This window comes from Trichechus manatus, unplaced genomic scaffold (genome assembly GCF_000243295.1).
Source record: "Trichechus manatus latirostris isolate Lorelei unplaced genomic scaffold, TriManLat1.0 scaffold00012, whole genome shotgun sequence".
Lineage (NCBI taxonomy): Eukaryota > Metazoa > Chordata > Mammalia > Sirenia > Trichechidae > Trichechus > Trichechus manatus.
The window spans coordinates 16088309-16115945 of NW_004443948.1; positions in this window are offsets into that span (position 1 = coordinate 16088309).

Consider the following 27637-nt stretch of genomic DNA (forward strand, 5'->3'; position numbering starts at 1 on the left):
TGTCTTGGCCAGTGGTTCTGAAAGTATGGACTTCAGATCTGCAGTGTCATTATCACCTGGGAACTCGTTAGGATTGCATTTTCTCAGGCTCTACCCCAGATCTACAGAACTGGAAACACCAGGGGCAGGGAAAGGCAATCTGTATTTTAACAAGCCCTCAGGCAATTTTGATGCACGCAGTAGTTAGAATCACTGATGAAGGATATGCCCTATGAGATTGAATGGCCAAGTTAGGGTGGAAAACATTATCTTGGAAGGAGAGTGACTCAAGGAACTAAGAAGCCAGGATGTGTAAAGGGTCATCTATGATTATACAGTGTTGACATCACCTAGAATTAAGACAAATGTACAGGAAGAGAGGAGCCCTGGCGGCGCAGTGGTTAAGCACACGGCTGCTAACCAAAAGATAGGCAGTTCGAACCCACCAGCCACTCTGCAGGAGAAAGATGTGGCAGTCTGCTTCAATAAAGATTTACAATCTTGGAAACACTATGGGGCAGTTCTACTCTGTCCTATAGGGTTGCTATGTGTTGGAATCGACTCAATGGCAATGAGGATGTGGGAAAGAGTTGCACTGAGCCAGGAGTAAAAATTGTCAAGATATCAGGGAGAAATAATTAGATTCTTTTATCAGGACTCAGTATAGGCTTTTTTTTTTTTTTTTTTTTCCCTTTTGTTGTTGTTTTGTTTTTGAGAAGAGCTTCTCTATTTGAATCAGAAACCAAATAAGGACGATACATTGTGATTGCTAAGTATATCTTTCAGGTTCCTTTAAACCTACAGGGTCTTCCTAGATATTTTTTTTTTTCTTTCTGTTTTAATTTTAAATAACTTACTTTTTGTTGTTGTTGAGAATATACACAGCAGAATATACATTAATTCAACAATTTCTACGTGTGCAACTCAGTGACATTGATTACATTCTTCAAGTTGTGTAACTATTCTCACCCTCCTTTTACAAATTGTGCCTCTCCATTAATATAAACCCCCTGTCCTCTAAATTTCAGAGCCCACGCTTCCTGCTGGCCTCAGACCCTCAGACCAGCCAGGGAACTGGTATTGGCCAGCGCCGCAATGAATTGATGGAACCCGACTCGGTCTGTTTTGGAAGACACCGACTTCTAATGTCTTGAGTTGCTGTTGTAAATTTGATCCCATATAGAGAGTTCTTTAAAATAGCACAATGTGCAAGATAGATATTCTAGTAAAGACTTTTTTTTTAAAAAAAAAATTTCTTAAAAATTATTTCCATTTTGACTTTAAATTTTAAACTGAAAAAAAATGTTGTTTTATCTAAGCCATGCCCAATCCAGATCTCTTCAGAAACGGAAATTGATATTAAATGAATAACAAAAAATTTTGACAGAAAATCTGCCCTTTTTATTCCCAAGAGGAAGTATGGCCAAATATACATAGAGCAGAAATTTAGAATAACTTTCATAATTTTTTTCAGTCAGTTCTCATATTTTTTAACCTTGAACAGGCTGAATTCTTGTTAACCAGAAGAATGGAATCATGTTTAATATAATTGTCTTACAATTTATACAAGATCTTTATTGTTGAAAATCTTCATCTTCTTATGATAATTCTGCTTCCAGAGTTTTTCATACTTCATGCAACTTTGATTATATGCAGGTGTGCATATAATTTGGGAATCATGAGTGATATTTTTGATGAGATATTCATAGCAACTATATCACTGTGATATATATCCTAGCTACCTATACTCTACTCAAGTCTTGAGGTTTTACTGTATATTTTACCTTTAAATTTTAAAGATAATTCATTTTTCCTTTGCAAATTTTTGGTTCCTGGGTTTCAGATGCATCCAGGTTCTCTATTAACTGGTAAGCATAGAGATATGAAAGCATCTGACTTTTGGAATCAGACAAACCTAAGTTCCACCAAGGTTTCTTCCTCTTGTAATCTATGAAATCTATGTAATTTAGTGAAATTTTCAGTCTCTTATGACATATTTTTAAAATGAGAAAAATAACACTAATTTGAAGAATAAGTGTGAGGATTAAAAGAAATGATGTCAATATAGTTTCTGGAACATATTCAATCCTTATAAATGTTAGCTCCCTGCCTATATGATTCCAGTCTAAACAGAAGCCAGCTGGCAACTTCAAGACATTGGTATGAAGAGATATCACAGAATTTTTTTGACTGACCTTTAACCATTGAGACTTTACCCTAGAGGAAGCAAAATTAACATTTTCTGTTTTTCCACACCCACACAATCTCTAAGAAGACAGGGAGGCAGTGTTCTGACCAGGATGGAGACAGTATTCTTTCCATATGTAACAAGTGGAAGAAGAATATGAGAGAAGAATGGTTTTATTATCAGGTCTCCCCTTTTAGTGACAATAAATTTGAAGAACTTAAGGGCATGTCAAACAGACCTTAAGTAGACTCAAGTGCTGGGAAACTTTCATAAGGATTTGCATTCTTCGGTGGTAAATCTGGGAACCAATAAAATCACTTTGATAACATATTCAGTACATTCTTTCCAAACTAAGCTGTTTACTTTCTAAACTTTACTGATACGATGTGCTTTTGCATTAATAACTATAATGTGTCTCCTTTGTGACTACACGAAAACTAGCTGTATAAAAAGGGGAATGGAATTTAGAGACATAGCTTCAAGGAAGGCTCATAATTTGACCAATGTTTATGAATATCTGCCCCCACTATAAGAACATATATATCCTGAATATGACTGAAGGTAAAATAGTTTCCTTAAAGAACTAGACCATGAAATATGTTTTTATTTCAACATAAACTGTAGTAGGATTATATTATTGTTATGGATTGAATTGAGTCCCCTAAAAATGTATGACAGCTTACCTAGGCCAAGACTCCCAGTATTGTGTGATTGTCCACCCTTTTGTCATCTGACATGATTTTCGTATGTGTTATAAATCCTACCTCTATGGTGTTAACGAGGCAGGATTAGAGGCAGTTATGTTAATGAGGCAGGACTAAATCTACAAGATTAGGTTGTATCTTGAGTCAACCTCTTTTGCGATATAAAAGAGAGAAGTGAGCAGAGAGACAAGGGGACCTCATGCCACCAAGAAAGAAGAATCAGGAGGGGAGCACATCCTTTGGACCTGGGGTCCCTGTGCTTAGAAGCTCCTAGACCAGGTGAAGATTGATGACGAAGACCTTCCCCCAGAGTAGAGAGAGATAGAAAATCTTTCCCTGGAGCTGGTGCCCTGAATTTGGACTTTTAGCCTCCTACACTATGAGAGAATAAACTTCTCTTTGTTAAAGCCTTCCACTTGTAGTACTTCTGTTATAGCAGCACTAGATAACTAAAACAACTATGATTAAAAAGAAATCACTTAAAAGTGAGAATAAAGATGTAACTCATTAACACCTCATTTTGTGGATGAGACCTGCAAAATTAAACCTTTCTTTTTGGGACAAATTGGGGTTAGTTGTGTATATGGAGTGTGAAGTAATAGTGTCCATATTTTACTCTAATTATTTAAACAGAAACATGCAATTTGCACTTCAAAATCCTGCTATAAATTAACAGTGTCCTATGCCGTTATTCGTAGTGTTAAAATTACCTCATTAAAGATCAAAAAGGCCCTTCTCTCATTATAATGAGATGCTCCTATGAACCTCAGTTGAAAGATAAATGCAGGTTTAGAGATCTTCAATTCTTGGAAAAATTGGCAGTTCTAATTAGAGCAATATTTGAAGAATAGTACTTCTACTCAAGTATATTTTCATTTACATTGCATTTATAAATGCTAACCACACTAGTGTTTCTGACTGGCCGAAATCACCCTTAAGGTTATATACAATTATTCAGGGATAAGTTAAACATGTAGATTAAAAAATTCTCAAGGGTCACAAGAATATTTGCTATATCAGGCATTTTTGGTCTAGTGCTATATTTAGATAAAATTTTCCTGAAAATTATAAAACAAATGAATGGCTTGAATATCTAGTTAAGTTTTCAGAGAAAATATATGTAAAGGTATTATTATTTTATATATGAGTCACATGATTGAATCATGACAAAAACCTCTAAGTTTAAAGTTGCTTTAATGCAAAAACATGAATCAAAATAAACAAGTGGGAAAGGGGTTATGAGTACTTATTTTGGTCATCTAGTGCTGCTATAACAGAAATACCACAAGTGGATGGCTTTAACAAAGAGAAATTTACGTGTTCACAGAAAGTGGACTGAAAGTCCAAATTCAGGGCATCAGCTCCAGGGGAAGTCTTTCTCTCTCTATCAGCCTTCTCATCAATCTCCTCCAGACTAGGAGCTTCTCCACGCAGGGACCCCAGGTCGAAAGGACGTGCTGTGCTCCCGGCACTGCTTTCTTGGTGATATGAGGTCTCCAGTTCTCTGCTTGCTTCCCTTTCCTTTTGTCTCTTGTAAGATAAAAGGTGGTGCAGGCCACACTCCAGGGAAACTCCCTTTACATTGGATCAGGGATGTGACCTTAGTAAGGGTGTTACAATTCCACCCTAATCCTCTTCAACATAAAATTACAATCACAAAATGGAGGACAACCACACAATACTGGGAATCATGGCCTAACCAAGTTGACACATATTTTAGGGGGACATAATTCAATCCATGACAGTACTGTTATAGGATACCCTGATAATCTAATAACGAGAATCTTTGGTACTAAAATTTCTAATTAGCCATATGCCCCATTTAGGCCAAAATAACTGCCACCAATTTTTACTCACAAAACAAGTGTTAGATATAGAATTATGTGGAATCACCTACGTATTTAAACGAGATTTACCAATTATTACCCAAAATGAACTTGAAGTTCACCTGTAAGATTTGATATCCTTCTGTAGAAACTTCTCATGAGATAGGCACTTCTAAGTCCCATGTAGAGTCTAAATTTACTATTTGGGTTTTAAGGATAGTTCACTTTTAAATTTTTGGAAAGGATGCACATTCTTGAGAGCTTAGAAATTTACCAACTCTCTTGGGTTGTTGAAGATGTTGAGATTATGTAGTTCAAATGTCAAGTAGATTTATCTTTATGAATGAATGCATACCAAATCAGTCCTTGTTCCAACCTCAAAACTTGAAATTAGGGCAGCTGAGAAATTCTCTAGGGTTAGTGGTATACATTAAGTTTGGTGGTTGGCATTTTCTGGTAAACTATAGATGATACCTGCCCTTTCATTGTCAAAATTATGTCATAAAACATTACTAAATGAAAGCTGTCAAGATTGAGTGACAATTTTTAAGACTGTTAAACTATTGCACAGAAAAAGAAATGCATCCACTATGGTCACCTGAAAGGAATATACAACTTCTCTCACTATTTGATTTTAGTTTTTCACACAATTTTTAAATTATGATTTATCTTTTATTTCCATAAAATCAAAGGTTTTAAATCTTGGAGAGTTTTGAGTATGTATCAAGATAATTGTATAAATAGACAAATATGTAGGCATGGAGAATGGAATTAGTGACCAACTAGCAGATGGCAACTTTTAAGCTTTAAAGGCCCATAAACTGAAGTGAAAAGAAAATGTTCCTGAAAATCTTGAAATGCTTTAAAATTACCTGGAGTGTCCTAAAACCCACACAGGCCGGTATATTATATAGAAGTTATTCATAAAGACAGATTTGCATACCATATGGAATTTATATTACACAGAATTTACATAAGGAATGCGTTACTTATTATTGGAAGGAGATAATAAACTCACATCAGAATGTATTTGTATGAATGCCTGTTAAAATATTATTGATGAAGTAATTAAATAATATATACCATGGACTGCCAGAAGAATGAACAAATCAATTTTAAAAGAAATACAAACAGAGGGATGGCACATTACTTCAGACGTGTCATTAGAAAAAGATATCATGGTTGGTAGAGCGGAAGGTCAGGGAAAATGAGAAAACCCTCAATGAGACGGATTGACACAGTAGCCAAAGCAACAGACTCAAACGTAGCAACAATCATGAAGATGGTGCAATACTGAGCAACAGCAACATTTCATTGTTATCCATAAGATTGCTGTGAGTCCAAGCCAACCCCATATCACCTAACATCAACAACAATTCAAACCCAGATGTGTGAAAGACAAAAAATTTTCAAAGAAGTCTGGCTACTAAATTTCTTCTTCAAAAGGCCTTCAAGTTAGGATAGTTTCAGCCATTCCTTAGTCTCAGAGTTTCATGTTTCAAACCGCATTATATTACAGCTATAAAGTAACAAGACAAACAAAAAAGCAATCAATGATCAAGGCAGGTAGTTACAATGAGGTCTGTCCACAGGTGGGTAGACATGGCAGGGGCAAGGGACAAGTCATTGATAGGTAGGTTACCAAAACAAGAACAAGGGAACAGATCAGAAAGAGTCCCAGTTATCACTGGTACATGATACGGAGCTTCCAATCTGTGTCAATTAGCTAGAGTTTTAAAATCCTATGAGGCAGAGAAAGAGTCCCCGCATCCTTTTTTTTTTTTTTTTTTTAATTCCCTACATAGTTTAGGACTATGCCTTTCACTTACTAGCTATTTGCTGAGTAAATGAATAATGAATGATGACTAAAACCTGTCAGTGGGTCCTGTGTCGTAGTGAGGAGCAACTTCAGCTATTGAAGTGTCTATTAGAAGTCTTATTCTCTAAAATGAGTCTGATTAATTATTGATATGGACTGCTGAAAATTTCACTCTCACAAGGCAGAGAAAGCAGTGAGGTTACCTGGCCTTCTGACTTCTCTTCCTCTGCCATGGACAGCCCTCTCCCCTGGTTCACAGAGGGACAAATTTGTGCTTCTCAGTTCATTTTGAACTTTGCTAGAATATCTTTCCACTCTCGACTGTAACCAGCTTGTCCTCTGCGAAACATTCACTTGCCCAAGGGCAGACAGCAAGTAGAAAGCACACTCTAGATTACGAAGAGGAAATAAGTATCACCCGCGCCTGATGGCTGCCTCCTTTGCTCTTGATGAGTATTTCCAATTGATCTCAGCACTCTTTTCCATTTAGCCCATGTCCCAGATTGGCCAAGTTAAATAGAGGAATAAGAGTGGAAAATGGTTTATTCAAAACTTCCCTAGCCTAACCACCAAGCTGAACAAATTAAATGATGAACTCAACATTTTTTGTTTCTCTATCTCAGAGTGCCTGATGGTATAGGAAGCCCCTACTCGTAACACTTACTTCATAGTTCAAAATCATTAGTAACTATGCCTAACTTCCTTCTCTGCTTGCCCAGTTACACTTCAGGCGAAACTCCCAGCAGGCCAGTCTTAAGCGCAGCTGTCCAATCATACATTTAACCGAGCTCTCATCACAGCCATCTTCAATCATGACCAACTTAGACCATACCATGGAATCCCTGAGGACCTGATGTGCTGCCACCATGATGGCTAAAGCAAGGAATCTGGCTCATAGAAAAGTGGATATGAAGCAATGCCCAACAAAGATCTTGTTTTTTAAGTTTAAGCTTTATGATACCATCCAAGTCTCACAACGTGTATAAAACTAAGGTTATATTTAAAGAGAATCAACTTGACAGCAATTAGCAACAACAGCATATTTAATGAGGATAAAATATTTGAAGACCAGTAAGAATGGTGACTCATTTTACACAGGAACTTATTTTTAACATATTTATTTTTGTGTATATTTTAAATGTCATAATTAGTCAATGTGATGCTTATCTGTTTTTAATGAAGTGTGCTTTTTTTTAACTAATAATTTAATGGAAAAGTACTATTTACATCGTCAAAACTATAGGAAAACTATCTGTATAACCCACAAGTTTCCACCATTCACCTGGTGGCCATTTACCCAAAAAGAAATACAAATGCCAAAAAAGGAAATAAAATTGGTGTTGTACTAGTCTTACATACAAGTTCAAGACTATGAAATAAGGAAAAACTTTCCAATTACTAGTAATTTGTTCTGTGGAATCATAACAGATGGATTATAAAGACGATTCCATGGTAAACATCTAAATATGGTAACTACCTTCTGTGCTTTCTTGGTTTATATTTTTATTGTTTTATATATATATTGCTTCATGATCAACACTAGAGAGCATCATAACTTTCAACTGCATTGACATAGTTAGATCAATTCAATCAAATGTTGAATGTATAAGGAGACATTGTACAAAACACTTTTCAAACAAGCAAATTGACCTTTAAATCAATTTACAGTGGGATACTTTTGCAGGCAAAATAAATAAATAAGTGAGTTATAGCAAAACATGTTTCTGTTCAAATTCCATGATCCTGCATGCTAAGTTACAGCATAGAAGGAAAAAAAAATTATATTGCCCCTGGAATTGGAGGTTGTCTTTATGTGTAGGCATATTTATTTCATTAAAGAAAATAAGTACACATATCAAAATATTGGGAGAATTGAGTTCTTTTCAATAGTTAAAATATTAAGTGATACAAATATTCTTTAACTGATTATAAGTTTACGACATTGATATTTTGGAGATGTCATTTTGAAATGGTACAACAGTGCTAATACCGACAGGAATGCCACTTTAGCTACAGAGATTCTAGTTGAAATTAAGTAGAGATTTGTTTCTCTTTTGTAAACTTACATTTTACACTAAGGAGACAGCCATTTGTGTCCTCCTTCATTAAAGGGACTTTTTTAAAAAGTAAATCAAGTATCAAAATTTTTTCTAAAGTACTTTAGAACAACAATAAAAATTAACTTTTCTGACTTTTGATATAGTTTAAGTTTTATGATGACTGAAAAAATTAGTATACTTACATTAGAATTTTACCTTTATCCTATCAGTTCAGAAATTATATCAAATGTTTACAAAATCCAGTGTTGGCAAGTTTGTGCATTCTGGACATTTGATATCACATTCGTGGGAATGTGAATTGACCCAGCCCTTCCAGAGAATTGTTGGTATGGGTTTATTAACATGCTACATTCCTTTGAAACAGGAATCTCAGTTCTGAGAATATGCCGAGGGTTGATATTCAAGAGAGTTCTCAGCAGTATAGAAAAAAACATTCATCCTAGCATTGTTAGGACAGCAGAGTCGCTCACAAGACTGGCTGTGTCATCACATATGACACTTCCCCATCTGAGCTCGTGACTTCAGTTATGCGACCTTGGCAAATAACTTCTCTGTACCACATTTTCTCTTTCTGGAAAATAAGCCTTCTGTAAGGTTACTATAGGGACTACACTGAGAAAAATCATACAAAATATTTAGCACCATATAAGATATGGTTAGAGCTCCTAGGTGGCACAAAAGTTTAAGCAGGTGACTATTAGCCAAAAGGTTGGTGGTTTAAACCCACCCAGAGGTACCTCGGAAGACAGGCCTGGAGATCTGCTTCTCAAAGTTCAAGGTCTTGAGAGCCCTATGGAACAGTTCTGCTCTGAACACATGGGGTCGCCATGAGTTGGAATCGACTCACTGGCAACTAACAACAACAACCCATACCAAAACCAAACTCGTCGTCATTGAGTCAATTCAGACTCATAGCGACCTTATAGGACAGAGTAGAACTGCCCCATAGGGTTTCCAAGGAGCAGCTGATAGATTAGAACTAACAACCTTTCGGTTAACAGCAAGAGCTCTTAACCATTGCACCACCAGGGCTCCTAGAACAACAAGATGTGGTAGATTCCCAGTACATTCTTATTGTTATCAGTAGGAAACTGATGTGTAAATTATGAATAATTACAATACTATGAAGCGATATAAAATTATTTTATAATGATTATATATGCATATGTTGAATAACATTCCAAAGAATGGTAATTCTAGGACACTTAACTGTGTTCATGTGGAAACTACGTAGACCAAGAGGCAGTTGTTGTAACAAAACAAGGGGATATTCTGTGGTTTAAGATCAGGAAAAGTGTGCATAAGTGTTGTATCCTTTCACCATACTTATTCAATCTGTATGCTGAGCAAATAATCTGAGAAACTGGACTATGTGAAGAAGAACACAGGATCGGGATTAGAGGAAGAATCATTGACATCCTGTGATATGGAGATGGCACTACCTTGCTTGCTTTAAGTGAAGAGGACTTGAAATAATTGCTGGTGAAGATCAAAAACCACAGCCTTCACTATGGATTACACCTCCACATAAAGAAAACAAAAATGCTCACAACTGGACCAGTAAAAAACATCATGATAAATGGAGAAAATGTTAACGTCAAGGATTTCATTTTACTTGGATCCACAGTCAATGCCCATGGAAGCAGCAGTCAAGAAGTCAAATGACATATTGCATTGGGTAAATCTGCTGCAAAATACCTCTTTACAGTGTTAAAAAGAAAACATGTCACTTTGAGGACTAAGGTGGGCCTGACCCAAGCCATAGTATTTTCAATCGCCTCATATGCATGTGAAAGCTGGACAATGAATGAGGAAGACCAAAGAAGAATTGATGCCTTTGAATTATGGTGTTGGCGAAGAATATTGAATATACCATGGACTGCTAAAAGAACGAACAAATCTGTCGTGGAAGAAGTACAGCCAGAATGCTCCGTAGAAGTGAGGATGGTGACAATTGGTCTTACGTACTTTGGACATGTTATCAGGAGGGATAACATCTGGGGAAAGACATCATGCTTGGTAAAACAGAGTGTCAGCAAAAAAGAGGAAGATCCTCAACAAGATGGATTGACAGGGTGGTTGCAAAGAATGGGTTTAAGCAGAACCATGATTGTGAAGATAGCTCAGGGCCAAGCAGTGTTTTGTTCTGTTGTGCATAGGGTCACTATAAGCCAGAACCAATTCAATGGCACCTAACAACAACAACGACATGCCATATAAGTGATTTTATATATACCAACAGTGTATGATACTACCGTGAGTCTGAATCGACTCAAATGCAACTAACAACAACATATGAAGCATACAGTATAAATACATAAACAAAAACACAACAAATCCATTGCCATTAAGTTGATTCCAACTCACAGAGGCCCTGTAAGAACAGTGTTGAACTGCCTAATAGGGTTTCCAAGGCTGTAAATAGTTACGGAAACAGACTGTCACATCTTTGTTCTGCCAAGAGTCTGGTGGGTTCGAACCGCCAACCTTTTGCTTAGCAGCCAAGTGCTTTAACCACTGTGCCACCAAACCAAAAACAAACAAACAAACCTGTTCCCAGTTGATTCTGACTCATAGTGACGAGTAGAACTGCCCCAAAGGGTTTCCAAGGAGCAGCTGGTGGATTCAAACTGCTAACATTTTGGTGAGCAGCTGAGCTCTTAACGACTGTACCACCAGGGTTCCATTTTCCCAAGAGGGATCCTTATATATAAACAAGATAGTGTTAAATAAAAACGTAGAATACCAGTGAGCATATAGAAAATGTTTCTCTTGTTATCCAAAGCTGTATATTTGTATATCTACAGCTATATACAAAATTTTATATCTTGGAAGCATAAGATACAATAACCAAAATGTTAATGTTAACAATACGTGTATCTGGATGATGATATTAAATGAAATTTTACTTCCTCTCTCTCCTTCTCCATATATGTATGTGTGTGTATATATATGTGTGTGTTTCTATTTCAGCACATGTAACACATTTTTAAAAAAAAATTGAAGTTTTTTGCTACTTTTAAAAGAATGAAACAAATTAAAATCTTTTGATATTGGTTAAGATGATTTTGATTTCAAGTAATAGTATACTTAACTAAGAGTAGAGAAAAACAACATAAATTTTTTAAATCAAATTGCACAACAAACAATGGATTTCCAGGGTTGTTTATTTAATTCAACATGATTCACTCGTCTGATTCTCTTGCCTGTCACCCATGTTTATAAAATAGCTACAGCAGTCCCAAGCATTACAACTTCACATGACAACACCCCTTGACAGTGGGAGTATTTTAGAACTTTGTGAAGAATTTTAATAGGTGGAAAATACCAGGGATGCTAAATGTCCAGCAAATGAGGCTCATCACTCCCAATAAAGGATTAGAACGTGGCCTGAGAGAATTCATAATGTCATAAAGGTGGATGACCTGTCTTTTTTAATTATCTGAATCCAGAATCTAACTCCAATCATCACCTCAAGTTTTCGTTCGTTTTGTGAGTGTGTGGTTTTAAAACATGATGCATTTTCCAGGAATGAAACAATTTATGTGAGGAAAGATGGTAGTTTTTTTCTTTGGATATTTGCCAAAGGCTATTCACTGTATCTGTTAGAGTCCCGTAGGAAAAAAGATGGCATACTCAAATTAAGATAATTTAACAAGGGTTTATTTACAAAGAGATTACTGACAAAGGGGTAGGCTGGTGGTTGTAGAGGAATCACTAGGAATAGCATCATAACTCTTAGTTAGTAGCGGCAGAGAGAGTTGAGGGAAAGAAACTACCCTGAGAAGAGAAGAGAGCACGGACATTTTTAGGAGACACAGAGAGGCTGAAGAGGCCGAGTAGGGAGGAAGCCTGTGAAATTACCCCTGACCTCTTTCTCCTCCTTCCCTCCAATTTCTAGAACCCAAACAGAAGCTAAAGAGCAAAGGAGCATACTGATCAGTCAATGCAGTCATCCTACTTGGATAAAAGCATGGAAAAGGTGGAGTGGAAGGCAGGATGAGGGGCAAACAGAAGATATCTATCCCATTTGCTAGTTCAGATTATCACTTCCACTGTAGGAACGGCAGTTGGGGTATTTTAGGTACCCGATGAAACTCATACGCATCATTATATTTGTAGCTTTACATTCATAGTAACTTAAGATGTGTGCAGATATCTTGCAACTTCACTATGTTCTATTGCATTAATATATGTAAATGTTCAGGCACAACTACATTTTTATTATAAACTGAGCTCAAATTATTTCCCCTTTATATCATTTGGGGCATTATGTTAAATTTTAATGACTTGAATACATAGGTTGTATTATCATTAGCATTTTAGATCAGTGAATGGGCCATTCAAGAATTTGTTATAAAGTAGGGGCACTGGGTTTGATAGAGTTGAGAGCCATTGGCTTAGATTAATCAGCATTCATCCTAGGGCTGAGGAGGGGCCATTGAAGCATACAGGTCCCAATGGTCCCAATGGTCCCTATATGAAATGAGAGTTCTATTTTAATCTGAAAAATAGAGAATGGTTTTTAGGAAAGCAACAAACGTGTATTCTGGGGTTTGTAACACTATGCACTATCTTATTAATTAATAATTAAAAGTTAAAGCTTCTATAATGTGCAAAACAGTTTGGCAAGTACTTTGAGACAGAAAATATGGTCCCTGTTTTTGAGTAGTTTACAGCCTCATCATGAGATGAGATGTAGGTATTTTGAAGAGTAATAAACATCATAGAATGTCAGAGTAGACTCTGTAAGAAAGTTTGCAGCATAAGTCTTCCATTTTTCCTGTTAAGGGCACATTCATATGATCTAATAACAAACCGAGCAGAGGGCAGCCTCTCTGCTGCTTTATGATGACTTTATTGCTAACCAATATACATGCCTGGATCATAGTCTATTCCTCGGGAATCGGCCGTAGGAGAAGCTGTGAACAGATGCAAAGGGCATTTGTGGCCCCTCTATAATTTTAGCCTGGAAAATTTCAGATGTCTATGCCTAAACTGTACCTTTATCAATAGAACAACAATGTCGAAGAGGTAAGCTTGGCATGACTCACTCTTAGGGAATCTCTGCTGCCAGCGTTTTATCCTAAGTGCTCTCAAACCACTCATTTAATGGATGGTTCTTAAATGATGCTCAGGATCAATAGGAGGCTCATTGATACAGTATTTTTGGAATTCATCATTTGCTTCTTTATTAAATCTGGAACAGTTGCATATGTTCTGGGTTCTGTCAACACACTCCCTCTCCATGACTCTTTGAAAATCACCAACATTTGTTGCAACAACATTCCTATAAGACTTTCCAATAAAAAGAATTTATCTGATTCTTGTGCTCACTTATAACACTGAGAATCTCCCATTATCCCCCTATCTCAACCTAAGCTCTGTCACAGTTACACATTTTAGGTTACTTTGAAGGCCTTATCTTTAATACCAGTGATCGGCTTTTCTATAAATGTTAGTCTTAGGAACAATTTCTACAAACTCTCTCTATGATTTTAACTGACATCCCTTATTTGTATTCTGTGATAACCAGAATTACATTGGCTAAAAACTATACTAATTTCTGATTAGATTAATTTGGAAATTACAATATAGATTTTTCGGGTCCTAGCTCAGCAAAGAATCTGTTTCTCAGGCAGGAACTTAGACGTATTCAAGTTTTCAGGCTCTGAGATTTTAAAAGACTTCAAACTTAACAAGTGGACTTTTTCTGTATTGTTCCACTTTCTAAATTAGAATACAGGTATGTGAAAGTACATAGGAAAAAAAATTGCTTTTATTATATCCAAATAAAACGATGTACTTATGCTTAGGCTCAGAGTATGAATATTTAATTTACTCTGATGTAAACGATGAGGAGCACTGGTGGCACAGTGGTTAAGTGCTTGGCTGCTAACCGAAAGGTCAGTGGTTCAAACCCACCGGCTGCTCCATGGGAGAAAGATGTGGCAGTCTGCTTCCGTAAAGATTTACAGCCTTGGAAACCCTATGAGGTACTTCTACTCTGTCCTATGGGGTCGCTATGAATTGGAATCGACTGGACGGCAGTGAGTAATTCATTTAAACTATTTAAACCATCTTGAGAGGGAAATGGGGAAAAGAACATATGTAAAGTTTATTGTTTTCTGATTTGGCATTCCTCTGGGTTAGATTTAGCACTCCTTATAAATCCTCTCCCTTTGCAAGACATTTGTGGCAAATATCTATTTAACTTTCTAACTGTACATCCATCAGAAGAGGTAGAGAGCCCCTACACCCAACACAGATTCTCTGCAGGATGTTAGCTCTGTAAACCATTTTCTAAATGTGCAGCACGATGTTCTTCTGAATTCAGTCTATTTTCCCATTTATACCCTTAAAATCCCATAATTTATGCCATTTGTAAAGCTATATAAGCGGTCACAAGTCTAGCATTAACAGACCTCACGTTCTGGAAAGTAAACAAGCAAAAAATAAGTAAGTAAACTGTGTTGAGGTTAAAGGGAGATTTTGTTTGTTTTTATCCTTGTACATGCAGTCATAATGTTGTGTTGCTGTCTTCTGGGAGAAAAGTGAGACCAATCACCAATGCATACCCTAAAGAGAGATGTTTATTACTCTACTCTGAATTCCTTCTCCAATTATGCTTTAAAGATGCTACAAACTTGAGCCATTACTATGTAGATGACATTCCCAGCAGGCCCCCAAATGACATTTTATGAGACTTCAAATGCCATGATTGCAATACAGTAAGAGATTTGCAGAAATAAAGAAAAGTACTGTATATGTGTAGAATGTATTAAAACACAAATTTTGCAATAATAAATGCGTATCATAAGTAGCGAGCTTTACCAGTTAAATTAGAATAGAAATTAAATCAGAACCACCACACAGGGAAAAAAAAGTGAATATTAAGCCATGGTATCAACAAAAACAGAGCCCTCATTCTGTTGCATGACAGAATGTAGTATTTACTAAGGAAAACACAATACAAAATGCCTGTAAACATCCTTCCATCAAATATAAGTAATGTATATACCACTGAGGATAATTCAAAAGGTTCTGGCTAAAAACCTGAAAAAGAAAAACACTCAAAAGCAAAATGAATGTTAGCCAACAATCAGAACTATATATATTAAGTATCTATAATATGTTGTACACTAGTAAGTATTAACATTTCAGTTCTTCGTTGAGTCAATACTCATTTAATGTCAACCAAGTACAACATCCCTGGTGGTATAGTGGTTAAGAGCTACTGCTGCTAACCAAAAGGTTCGCAGTTTAAATCTACCAGGTGCTCCTTGGAAACCTTATGGGGCAGTTCCTATAGGGTCACTATGAGTCAGAATTGACTCGACAGCAGCGGGGTAAGTACAGCATCAACATACTATTGAGAAAAAAAATTTACCATATTCCAGACCATTCTAACCTCTTTATACGTGCTATTTCGTGCAATCATTACAAAAAATTTGAGACACATACTGACTTCATCATTTTCACAGAGAAGGAAATTTAGTCATATAGAGTAGGTCTCAAGATCACCCAGGTAACCAATCAGAGGCAGAGCTGAGATTTGAAGTCACAGACTAGCAGAGTGTGATCTAGGGAGGCAGTACAAATAGTGGTTGAAAGCATGAGTTCTGGGATAAACAGCTGTATTTAAAATCTAGCTCAAACTCATAGTTGATATGTGAGCCTTTGTAAAAATATATACCTGTCTTACCAGTCTGTACTTGTAGGGCACTTTGAATTGTACCTGTTTCTCAGTAAATATTAGCTTACTCATAACATTTTCATCTTGACTAGCTCCTGGCCTACTAGGAATCAATGTCAACATGGATACATTAACATAAAGGTAACAGGAAGAAATATGAAACCGTATAAACAACTCCATTTTACTGGACAGCATATTTGAAAGCTGTGTTCAATGGAGAGGGGGGAGAGAAGACCTCTGGAGATGAGATCACTATGGTGAATCAGTAACTGGAAACTGATGAGGCTTGTCTGGAATATTTTTGTGGAGACCTTGAGACTTAAAGAAAGTTTTGATGAGGGAAAGAGATGATTGAATAGTGTGGGAGAGACATTTTCTGAAGTCAGCAGATACGATAGCTCAATATCAAAACAAATGTGATAAAGAGAAAATGGTATAAAACAATAGTGTATACAAAAGTTCTTTCTAAAGAGTAACACATAAAATTGTTCTTTATAAATTATCATTGTGATTACGACATCATTGTGATTATGACATCATTATTTGCCTGGCTGATATGAATACATCCATGCTACTTGGCCATGTGAGATCAATTGTCCCATGCCTAGAAGAATACAAATAACCCCCACTGTAGATACCGGAAACGTCTTTTCACAGATGAGCAGACCCTTGCAGCTATCAGATGAAATTGACTGTGTATTCAAATATAATTTTACAATAATTAAAAATCTATTGTCAGTGAACATCAACATCTTCGCCTTTAGTGGCTTTGCAGATCATATTACCATGTAAGTATCTTATTCATCTTTTTTTTTATATTCCAAATTGTTGTTTTTCCTTCCTGGTGTAAAATCTTCTTCTTTGAAGATTGTAGCATCGAGCCATATCTCTATTCCTCTTTAGATCTGCCATCCACAGCCCATCAGCCGCTTGCTTAGTCTTCCATTTGATCCCAAATTCTGTTTATCATATAACGTCCCTCCACCATTGTATGAGTAGCATTGATCCTGACTTATGGTCTCTGTTGCCTACTCCCTCCCTCAAACTCTGCCTTGAAGTATTTCTCTCAGAACTTCTCATCTAAACACCTACGATCAATTTCTTGCTTTCTGACTGCACTTTCCCAGTGTTTTAGGAATGCTGTAACGCTTCTTTTACTATCCTTGCTTTTCATCTTTATAGGGATGTCAGGTTCCTTAACCTCTCCAATTTTTTAAATTTTCATTTATTCTAAGCTTTTGCGTGCTTAGAATTCATGGTCCTACAATGTATATGTTGCCAGTAGGCCCTGTGTTAGACATTATGGAGACAAGAATAAAGATACCATGAGCCCTGCCAACAAGGAACACATTTCCAGGCCAATGCAGAGACAAGAAAGACACAGTGGGAAAAGTCTAGGGAAGCTGATGAGGAGATACCTAATTCAGATCCGGAACATTTGGGTAAACCTGTGAAAGGTAATATTTGAGCAATCTCCATAATAATAATAATAAATTATCAGTGGCAAGGGAAAAGATAGGTATGGTAGCAGGGAAGGAAATTCTCTTCAGGTCAAGGGAACATGAAGATGAGAGAATGCATGAAAAGTTCATTAGCTCAATGTGGTCAGAGAATAGAGTATGAAAGAAGTGGGACAATGCTGCAAAGGGAGTTAAATTTTGTCACAAAGCAGTCTGTATAACATGCTAAGCTATTTGATCTTCTTCTCCACGGCTACAGGAAGATGTTGTGGGTTGAATTGGGTCTCCCAAGAAGATAGGTTGAAGTCCTAACTTCCAGTACCTGTGAATGTGATCTTATTTGGAAATAGGGTCTTTGCAAATGTAATCAAGTTAAGATAAGGTCACACTAGATTAGGGTGAGTCTTAAATCCAATGACTAGTGTCCTTATAAGAAGGCCATGAGAAGACACAGAGACACAGTCACAGAAAGAAGGAACATAGTCATGTGACGATGAAGGCAGGAATTGGAGGGATGAAGATACAAGTCAAGGAAGGCCAAGGATTGCTGGCAACCACCGGAAGCTAGGAAGAGGCAAGGAAGGATCCTCTCCTAGAGCCTTTAGAAAGAGCATGTCCCTGCCAATACCTTGATTTCAGACTTCTAGCCATCAGAACTGTGAAAGAATACATTTCTGGTGTGTTAAGCCACCCAGTTTGTGATACTTTGTCACGGCGGCCCTAGGAAACGAATACACAAGTCTTGGAGGAACTTGATGTAAAAGAATGACAGGAATAGACGTGTGTCCTAGAGCGCTCCCATAGCAAGGTGGAAGGTTTGGAAAGGAGGCATATTTCCAGTAACTAGAGATTCTGAACTCAGGTACAGTCAGTGGAGATGGAAAGAAAGGATTATAAAGAAGTTAAAAAGTCCAAAGTAATAAGATATAGTGTGTATTGAGGTGGAGGCAAAAGTTAATGTTGAAGATGACCCATAGATCTTGGATGACCCAGTGGCTGACGGTGTCATTCCCAAAAGATTGAGAAGTAATAGCTGGACAGGTAAGCAGAAAACTAGTAGAAAGTGTTGTTTTTCCTTCATAGAAGAAACTTAAGCAAAATTTATAATGAAATCATTTCTCTTTTAATTGACTTCCCTTTATCATGCTCTCCATAAAACTGCTCAACTCTTGTGGCTGTTAGGTTTCTCCCCGTTACACATAGGCATTTCTGCTTATACCAGCTGAACGGTGGGTTTACCACAGGCACATAGGTTGTCCTCCAACATATGTATACTACTTGCACTTGTCATTGTACACACAAAATTTAATTAAATAGTATGAATACCAATAATATGAGTGTAAATTTAGTTGTAGATACTATAAAGACTATGTTGATGTCTTTTCAAAGGCTTTCGCGTCTTAGATACTGAGTCTGGAATATTTGTTCCTAACAAATGGGTAGTTTGATTTAGCCATTCTGATTCATGATTCATCCTGCCCTTAAATTTAGAAAAACAAAAGACCATAGAGAAGTCAATGATGATTCACACTCTGTGTAATTTAAGCAAAAATACAGTTCATCGGAGTTAAACTTTGTTATTTTATGGGATTATACTTTCTCTGTTAATCCCATGAGTTAATTTTAAATATTTAAAATTTACTTTGAAAGCAGAAACATTGGCCCGGGCAAATTGTCATTGCTTATATGGAAGGAAGGATAACTCTTTTTGAGAATAGCAATTCTAATGATTTCCCGTATCAGTGACTCTGAAATGCAAGCTCATGGAAAGTTGACATAAGAATAATCTGCAGGGACATGTAAAAGAAATACATATCTGCAGTTCTCCAATCCAGAGTTCTAGGGGCAAGGCCAAGGAAACTCTGGGGTCTTAACAGGTTTGGGACCACTGTTAGATTACACCCTGCCCAATCACATGTATATGATCTTGTCAGTGAAGGCCTGTGACAATGCTTCTTGATTATATCAGATTTGACAATTGAAATGGCTGGAAGAAGGATAACTGGCACTTACTATTCATATCACATAGTAAAAGAAAAGCTCCAGAATGAAAAAATTTCTATGATAATCATCAACCATGGTCAGTCCCTAACAACTACAGAAAACTTCAAGACACACCAAAGCCTCTTCTGTTTAGAGAGGAACAAGTACATACCCTTATCATCTAACATTTTGCCTCACTGATACCAGGTAATCTTCATTACACAAGCAATAGAAAATTACTCTATTATCAGAGACTCTACGTTCTCAGAAAGCTGCAGCATTTCAAGACAAAAGCCATGAGAGCAAGAAGGAAGTCAACTCCTATTTCACATGACCCAAATTCAGCAAACATGTCTTGACTTTACTGAGACGTCAGTGGGCACTTCAACAGCACCATTAATTAATCCTTTCATTATTAGGTAATGCTATGGGAATTTCATGGGAAATGGGTACTACAGCTCCATCACAAGTAGAAATAGTTTTCATGACAACAATGACATAAAAGCACATTTGCAAAAACAAAACCACCTTCAGATATTTCACTTAGTATCTCCACTGATTACTGCCTGTCTGAACAGCTTTCTTAAATAGTCATGTGTTCACGTTTGATTTCAGGTCATTCTGTCAGTAGTCACAGTGCATCTTTCATTAACTTCCTAACTACTGCTTTGTATTATGTCACCATTGCTATCTTGACAGCAAAAAATGGGGCTCACTCAATGAGATGATGTAGAGGCTGTCCAGTGACGTCTTGCTTATCTATGGCACCATTTCCTACCAACACCATTGACAGCCATACCTATAGCCATCTAGAGAACATTGAAAAGTAAGAGTCCATAGGTGAAAAGACAATGACTGAGGAGTTCCTTCTTAACCTGAATCTACAAATAGATTTAAAGAAGTGCAGGTACCATTTGTGCCTCTTGAACAGTTCCATATTTATTGATTTTCTAGGTTGCAGCTTCCACTCTTCAAGCTGTTAAATGTATAGAAATTACCACTGAATATTTATGAACTAGGAGCCCTGGTGGCATAGTGGTTAAGAGCTTGGCTGCTAACCAAAAGGTCAACAGTTCAAATCCACCAGCTGCTCCTTGGAAAGCCTATGGGGGCAATTCTACTCTGTCCTATAGGGTCACTATGACTTGGAATCGACTTGATGGCAATGGGTTTTTAATTTATGAACTGACTTTGTGCCTTTGAATGCCCTTATCCATAGTTGTGTGCTCTAGTGATGTAACTTCAGGTTGACCCCAACTTTTTATTACCATGGTAATGTAAAGTTGTTAAGATCATGCATATTGCTAGTGTATTGTTGCACCAGCAACTTATTTACTAAATTGCTACCTTGATGCCACAGTGAGAGTAACAGACTTGTTGTTGATACTTAGACATAGCTCTTAACCTGGACATATCGCAACCATGTATGTTCCTGGTCTTGCCGTGCACAAGGAGTATGTGGAGATAGTACAGCCTGTAGCATTGAAATTGTTACCTGTGCTGCAGATGGAAGATGAGGGCCAGAGAGGTTTGCTGATGCATGGTACGTTGTTTTATCAGCAAATTTGAGAAGCTGTATTTATAGACATTAAATATGTGAGTTACCTCTGAGGAACAAAAAGAACTCTGAACACAAGCTTCATATACTTGACAGCTTCACCTAGAGCTGGACTTGTCCCAAAGCTTTCACATAAATTAGCTTAATAAACTGCTGTTGTCCATGTGCCTGTGCACAGCACAACCCACACACTTCAAAACAAGAGATCCCAATTTACATTTCATGTTTTGTAAAATTTAAGATAAAAAGGATTTTTTAAGCTTGTAAGCTCCTCCACAATTTTGGAGCTGCTGTTGTTAGGAATTTATTATTATTATTATTCCAAGATATACCAATTAGGTAATTTAATCAGTCTCTTGTGGGTGGAGTAATTACTTATATATCACAGTTCTATTGGTGGCTATGGGTTTCAAAAGAAGGTCTGAGAGTGTCACTCCATCTGCACAAGGATATGAATGAAGAGACATAAAATTCATGAAGAGGGAGGAACTCCAGTGACCTACCTTATCACATGCAGGATGCACTTACTTTTACCATTTAATATTTTATCCTCCCAGGCAGTCATGTCATATTTTGGAAGGAGAGTAAAACTTGAAACTTTTAGAAAATCCAACTGTAAATGATCTGTGTAACTTTGATGGAGGCAGCTGTTTGGAGCTGTAGTTCTGTCCACTAGACATTCCTAGAAAATGTCTTCAGGGATATTCCTTAGAAGCAAGGATGGCAAGTCTTTGGCTCACTTACTTTGAACACATCATCAGGAAAGACCAATCATTAAAAAAGAATACCCTGTTTGGTAAAGTAGAGGGGCACTGAAAACAAGGGAAACCCTCAATGACATAGATTGACACAATAGCCAGAGTAATGGACTCAAACATATCAATAATCATGAAGAAGATGCAGGACTGGGCAACATTTTTTTCTGTTATACATAAGGTCCTCATGAGTTGGAACCAGCTAGAGGGCCATGAACAACAACTTTTCAGGAAGTCATTGACTCCCTAAAAAAATCAAAGTTATTGCTTTTTTAACATAAATAATTTATTCACTTTTTAGTATTCCAATAAGTCAATATGGCACCATTTGTTGCATATTGCATTGAAATATTCCACATAAACATGTGCTCCATCAACTCCTGTGGTACATTCAGAAAATGCTACCTGGAAAAGTCACATTTTAAAATAATCTCCCATCTGATAATTTTCCTATAGCAACATTCAACCGAAGAGCCTGTTACTAGTCTTTCCTCATTTCCACCTTTTCTTCTCCATGTACCTCATGATCAGTGCCCTGAAGCATTACATATTCCTGGAAACTCTTTGACATAAAGATGTTATATACACACAAAAATGCATCTCTATCAAACTTTGTTTTATTGACAGTTGTCTTTGTTCATCTATTAAATCATTCTTTATATGTTCCATATGCTATTAATTTATATGAAATTTTAGGAGCATTTTTTTCAAAAGTAAACAGTTTATCACTAATTATATTCTATTTTTACTATATAGTGAGTCCACCTGCATTTCACAATTTATAAATTGAAGCAATCAATTTCAGTTGCATAGAATTTACAAAAAATAAGGCCCAAAGGTTGCTATTGAAAGCCATGTACTTTATGTATGTGTTTAATCACTGTTTATATGATCTCATAGATACTAGTAATTCTGGAGGTCTGGACTGGCCGTTAGCCATATTAAACACAAGGAAGAAAGGCAGATCAAATTTTAACCAACCTGCAAAACTGAGGAGCTCACTCCTTTGAATAAAACAGACATTAGCACCTTTTAAAAATGAACGTTTTCACTGTTTTTAAAAGCCGTATAGCCATCACAGTATGAGGAGCAAAATGTGATAGTCTATTTGAACTTTTGCAACTTCATTAACCAGAAAGTCTTTACATCCAAACTTCATTAGTACCACTTTGAGGTTAAAAAGGAAACTTTTATTGAAAACTCAGATAAATAAATTAATTTTGGCATTTACTTGAAGTACTCTTTAACCTCTCAAGAAATATTTTGAAGATTCATTAGCAGCATATCACCATAATGTGGATTAGTAATAAATTGAAATAATGAGTTCATTGTAAAGTTTAAACCAGTGATAGCATGATCATGAATTTTTGTTAACCTAGAATGCATAATTAGCTCTAGAGGTGAAAAAGAAGACAAAACCACTTCACAATATTAGTAAAAAACAAATTAGAACATAACTTTATCGACTACTGCTGTTCTTTTGCTATTAAGAATCAATGAAATCTATAATTAGGGAACATTATAGAAAGGTTAAAGATGAGAATACTTGCAGTTTATCTACAGGAAACCAAAAACGTTTAGGTTAATGAAATGTCTATGAAAGTCATATTAATTAGCAGGTTCGCAGGAGTCTAACTTTTATTTTATAAATGCTGTGGTAGAAAGTATTAGGGCTTCATGCATACAACTGTGTCCCCATCTAGATTATCACACAGTGATTACCTCTTTCAATCTTCTACCCATTTTCCCCCTAGTGATCTGTATGCTATTAAGTATTGCATATTTCTGGAAATCCTTAGTGATGGAGAAATTACACTTAATGATATGGCTTTGAAGATAATGAGAAACAGCAGAAACTTCCCATTTTTTAGAAAAGAACTTCGTTGAATTTTCAATGTTTAATATAACATTACAAGATGGCAAACATCTATCCTTATTTTCTTCTTTGTTGTTATTTCTGTCTAATGTCAGCTATAACCCTTCCTTTCATCTAACAGTGAGAATTTTGCCCATCAAAATCTGGTTTAACCTGAGATCCAAAAAACCATAATCAAATTGTTTATAGAAGAGTATATGATGTATAGGTAGCAGAACCAGAGACACAGGTGAGTTAGCATTAGTAAAAAAGACAAAACTAGAATATCATCCACCTGCTACTGCCTGTTGCTGTTGAGTTGATTCTGACTCATAGTGACCCTACACAACAGAGTAGTAGAACTGCCCCATAGAGTTTCCAAGGAGCAGCTCTTAACCACTGTGCTACCAGAGCTCCATCAGAATCAATCATTACCACCTCACCAATTCCATTTCTACCCCATAAAAGTAACCACTAACCCCACAGGAAAATAATCACTGCAGAGAGAATCCACAAGTAAAAGTTGGTTCATTTTTTTTGTCCCTACCTGTAGCACCTAAAATGATATATACACAACAGCATCTTTTATATCATTTGTCATATTTCCAAGTATGTGGGTATGTCTGATTATCTGAGCATAGGTTATGTATGTGTATCTGGCTACAAGAGAAATTGGGCCCTAATTCTAGTGTTTGAAGAGGGATTCAGAACCTCGAAATTTCCTCGACTATAGAGAAGTTTTTCAAAAGGTGAATGACAAAGAGTTCCAATTATAATAATATACTAGTAGTTCATATCTGAGTAACCCGTATGCAGAGAAAACTATCAAGTCTACACAATATATTAAATAATGCATTTGAAGGTACTGAACAACAACAAAATAAGCAGAAATGTCAGTGTATTCGATCATTGAAAAGAAAACTACACTGGTTAGATTGCATCGACATAGCTTTACACCCGTGAGCACTCTTCAGTCTGCACAGAAAAGAATGGCTACAACTGAAACAGCAAATTTTACTAGCTTGAAGAGTATGAATACAGAGTTCCAGGCTGACAGAACAGCTGGAAAATTGAGGGGTTAGGAGGGAATCACATAAAAGTGAAAGTCACAGACTGGAGTCCAACAATTGTCAAATATTTGGTGACTCTTGAATTGCACAGGTATAGAAGCAACTCCATAGTGTCCAGCAGAAAGCAACAGCTTGAGGACTAGAATAGAGTAGAGGTTTCAACTACTGGACACAACGATGAGGTAAAAGTTTAGTGTTTGAGTATAGAAAGAGGAACCTGCTAGAAAAGAATCACTATCAAAAAGATATAATAATAAAACAGAATCTAGAGTGTTTACACAGTATAATGCACAAAACCCAGTGTACAATTAAAAAATTATTAGATATAAAAAGAAACAGGAAAATATGAGCCACAGTCAAGAAAAAAGTAAACAATAGAAACAGACATTGAGATGGTCTAGATGTTTAAATCAGGAGACAAGAATTTCAATCAGCTATTATAAATATGTGCAAGGATTAAAAGAATATAGATAGTCATAAGTATGAACATATGGGGAATCTCAGCAGAAAAAGGAAAACCTATATTTAAGAAAAAAACGAGCAAAAGAGAAATTCTAGAACAAAATAATACCTGACATGAAAAATTTAGTTGACTGGCTTAACAATAGCTTAGAGATGGCAGAAGAAAATGTCAGTAAACTTAAAGACAGAGCAATAGAAATGATCCAATATGGAGAATACGGAGGAAAAAAATAATAAAAATAGAGCCACAAAGACTATGGAAACAATACAAGCAGTCTAGAGGTAATGTAACTGGAGTCCCAGAAAAGGAGTAAACCAGTAAAAATCAGTTGCCATTGAGTCAATTTTGACTCATGGTGACCCAGTGTGTGTCAGAGTAGAACTGTGCTCCATAGGATTTTCAATGAAAGATTTTTCAGAAGTAGATCACCAGGCCTTTCTTCCAAGGTGACTCAGGGTAGACTCAAACCTCCAACCTTTCGGTGAGTAGCTGAGAGAATTAGGTATTTGTACCACCCAGGAATTTTAGGAAGAGAGTACAGAAGGAGAAATTGAAACTGAAAAATATTTGAAAAAGTTGGATATTTTAAAATCCATCTCTCAGCGGTTGATAGAATAATTAGATAAACAAAAGCAGTAAATTAATGATTTGGACAACATTATTAACCACCTCGACTTAATTGATATTTATGAAACAATGCAGGATAGCTAGACTATAAAATACATGTCAGTAAGTTTCAAAACATGGAAATCTTACTCAGTGTGTTCTCTAATCACAATGGAAATAAGTTAGAAACCAAGAAAAATAAGATACCTAGAAAAGTTCAAAATGTTGGAAGGTTAAACAACACATTTCTAAATAACCTTCAGGTCAAAGAAGAAATCACAAGAAACATTTAAAAATGTTTTGAACTGAATGAAAATAAAACTATAATACATCAAAATGTGTGGGATAAATTTCAATGCTGATTGATGGAGCATAATGACTTGTACTAAACACGGGGATAAATTTTGATTCTGTGAAAAGCTAACCAAGTCCATGTCATATGTAACATATACTTTAAAAATACTGTCATTAATATTTCCTTTCAGTTTCCATCACATTCTTTTCTAGTCTGAGACTAAAATGACCTACAGTGATCCGATTCTGTGTTTTACTTCATAAAGATAAATTTTTATCCGTGCCATTTTGCATGATATTTTGCTGGCGTACTATCCAAGTTCCCTAGTTATTTATATTTTAACCTTTTGCTTTTAGTTCTTTCAAAGAAGAATTTAATGAGCTTCTCCTTTCGTATAAAATAAGTTTAATGAAGTTCAAAAATGCATTAAAATATTTGTATTTTAGATTGAAAATTGATAAGTTACTATGATTTTTCTCATCAGGAGGTAAATGTAGACTTTTTTCATCTCTTATATTAAATATATCTCAATCTATCTCACACAAAGATGAGCTGTGTATATGTTATCAATGTTTAGGGGTAAAGAGTATAGGGTGCTCACTGTTTTCACTTAGCTCAACAGGCCTATGATGTTTCCCATAATTTTATAAGTTTATAAATTTAAGGCTCACTTTACTGAGAAAGTTATTTCTTCTCAGTTACAAGGCTGAAAATTACTGTAAATATCCACCAATTGGGAGGTGCTCAGACTAAGCTAAACCTGCCCTCTCTTGTCCATTGTTCTCAGAGTACTGGGTGTGGCTCAATCCAGTCAAACCCAATTTACTAGCCTACAAGCCAAAGAAAAAATATAATTTGTCTTACTGCGCCTGCACGCTATGATAACCTGTGTAGTCCATAAAGTCTGTATGTACTGCTTGTGAGAGATGGTATAAAAGGTTTTGCTTCCCTTTGTTCGGGGAGCTTGATTTGAGGTATACACCTCCTTGCTCCTTGCCTGTGAGGTGACAATAAATGCTCTTCCTCCCTCCTCACCTCAGTGTGTCTTTATTGAGGAGAAGCTGCACTGAGCAGAGCCTGCTTTAAGTAACCCTATCAGAAATGAAAAAAAAAAAACAAAAAAAAAAAAAACTGCCTGCTCCATCACACAGTAATTCCATATTTAAGGCAGGCCTATTGCACAGCTTCTATCAACCCCAGACATTGCTCTGGCACATGAGCATCGCCATGGAACTTGGTGGAGCAGATCTAATTACTGAGAACAGAGCCAGGCAAAGTAGGAAGATCCTGGCTCTGTCATAAAGTCCACAAGCTATAGGA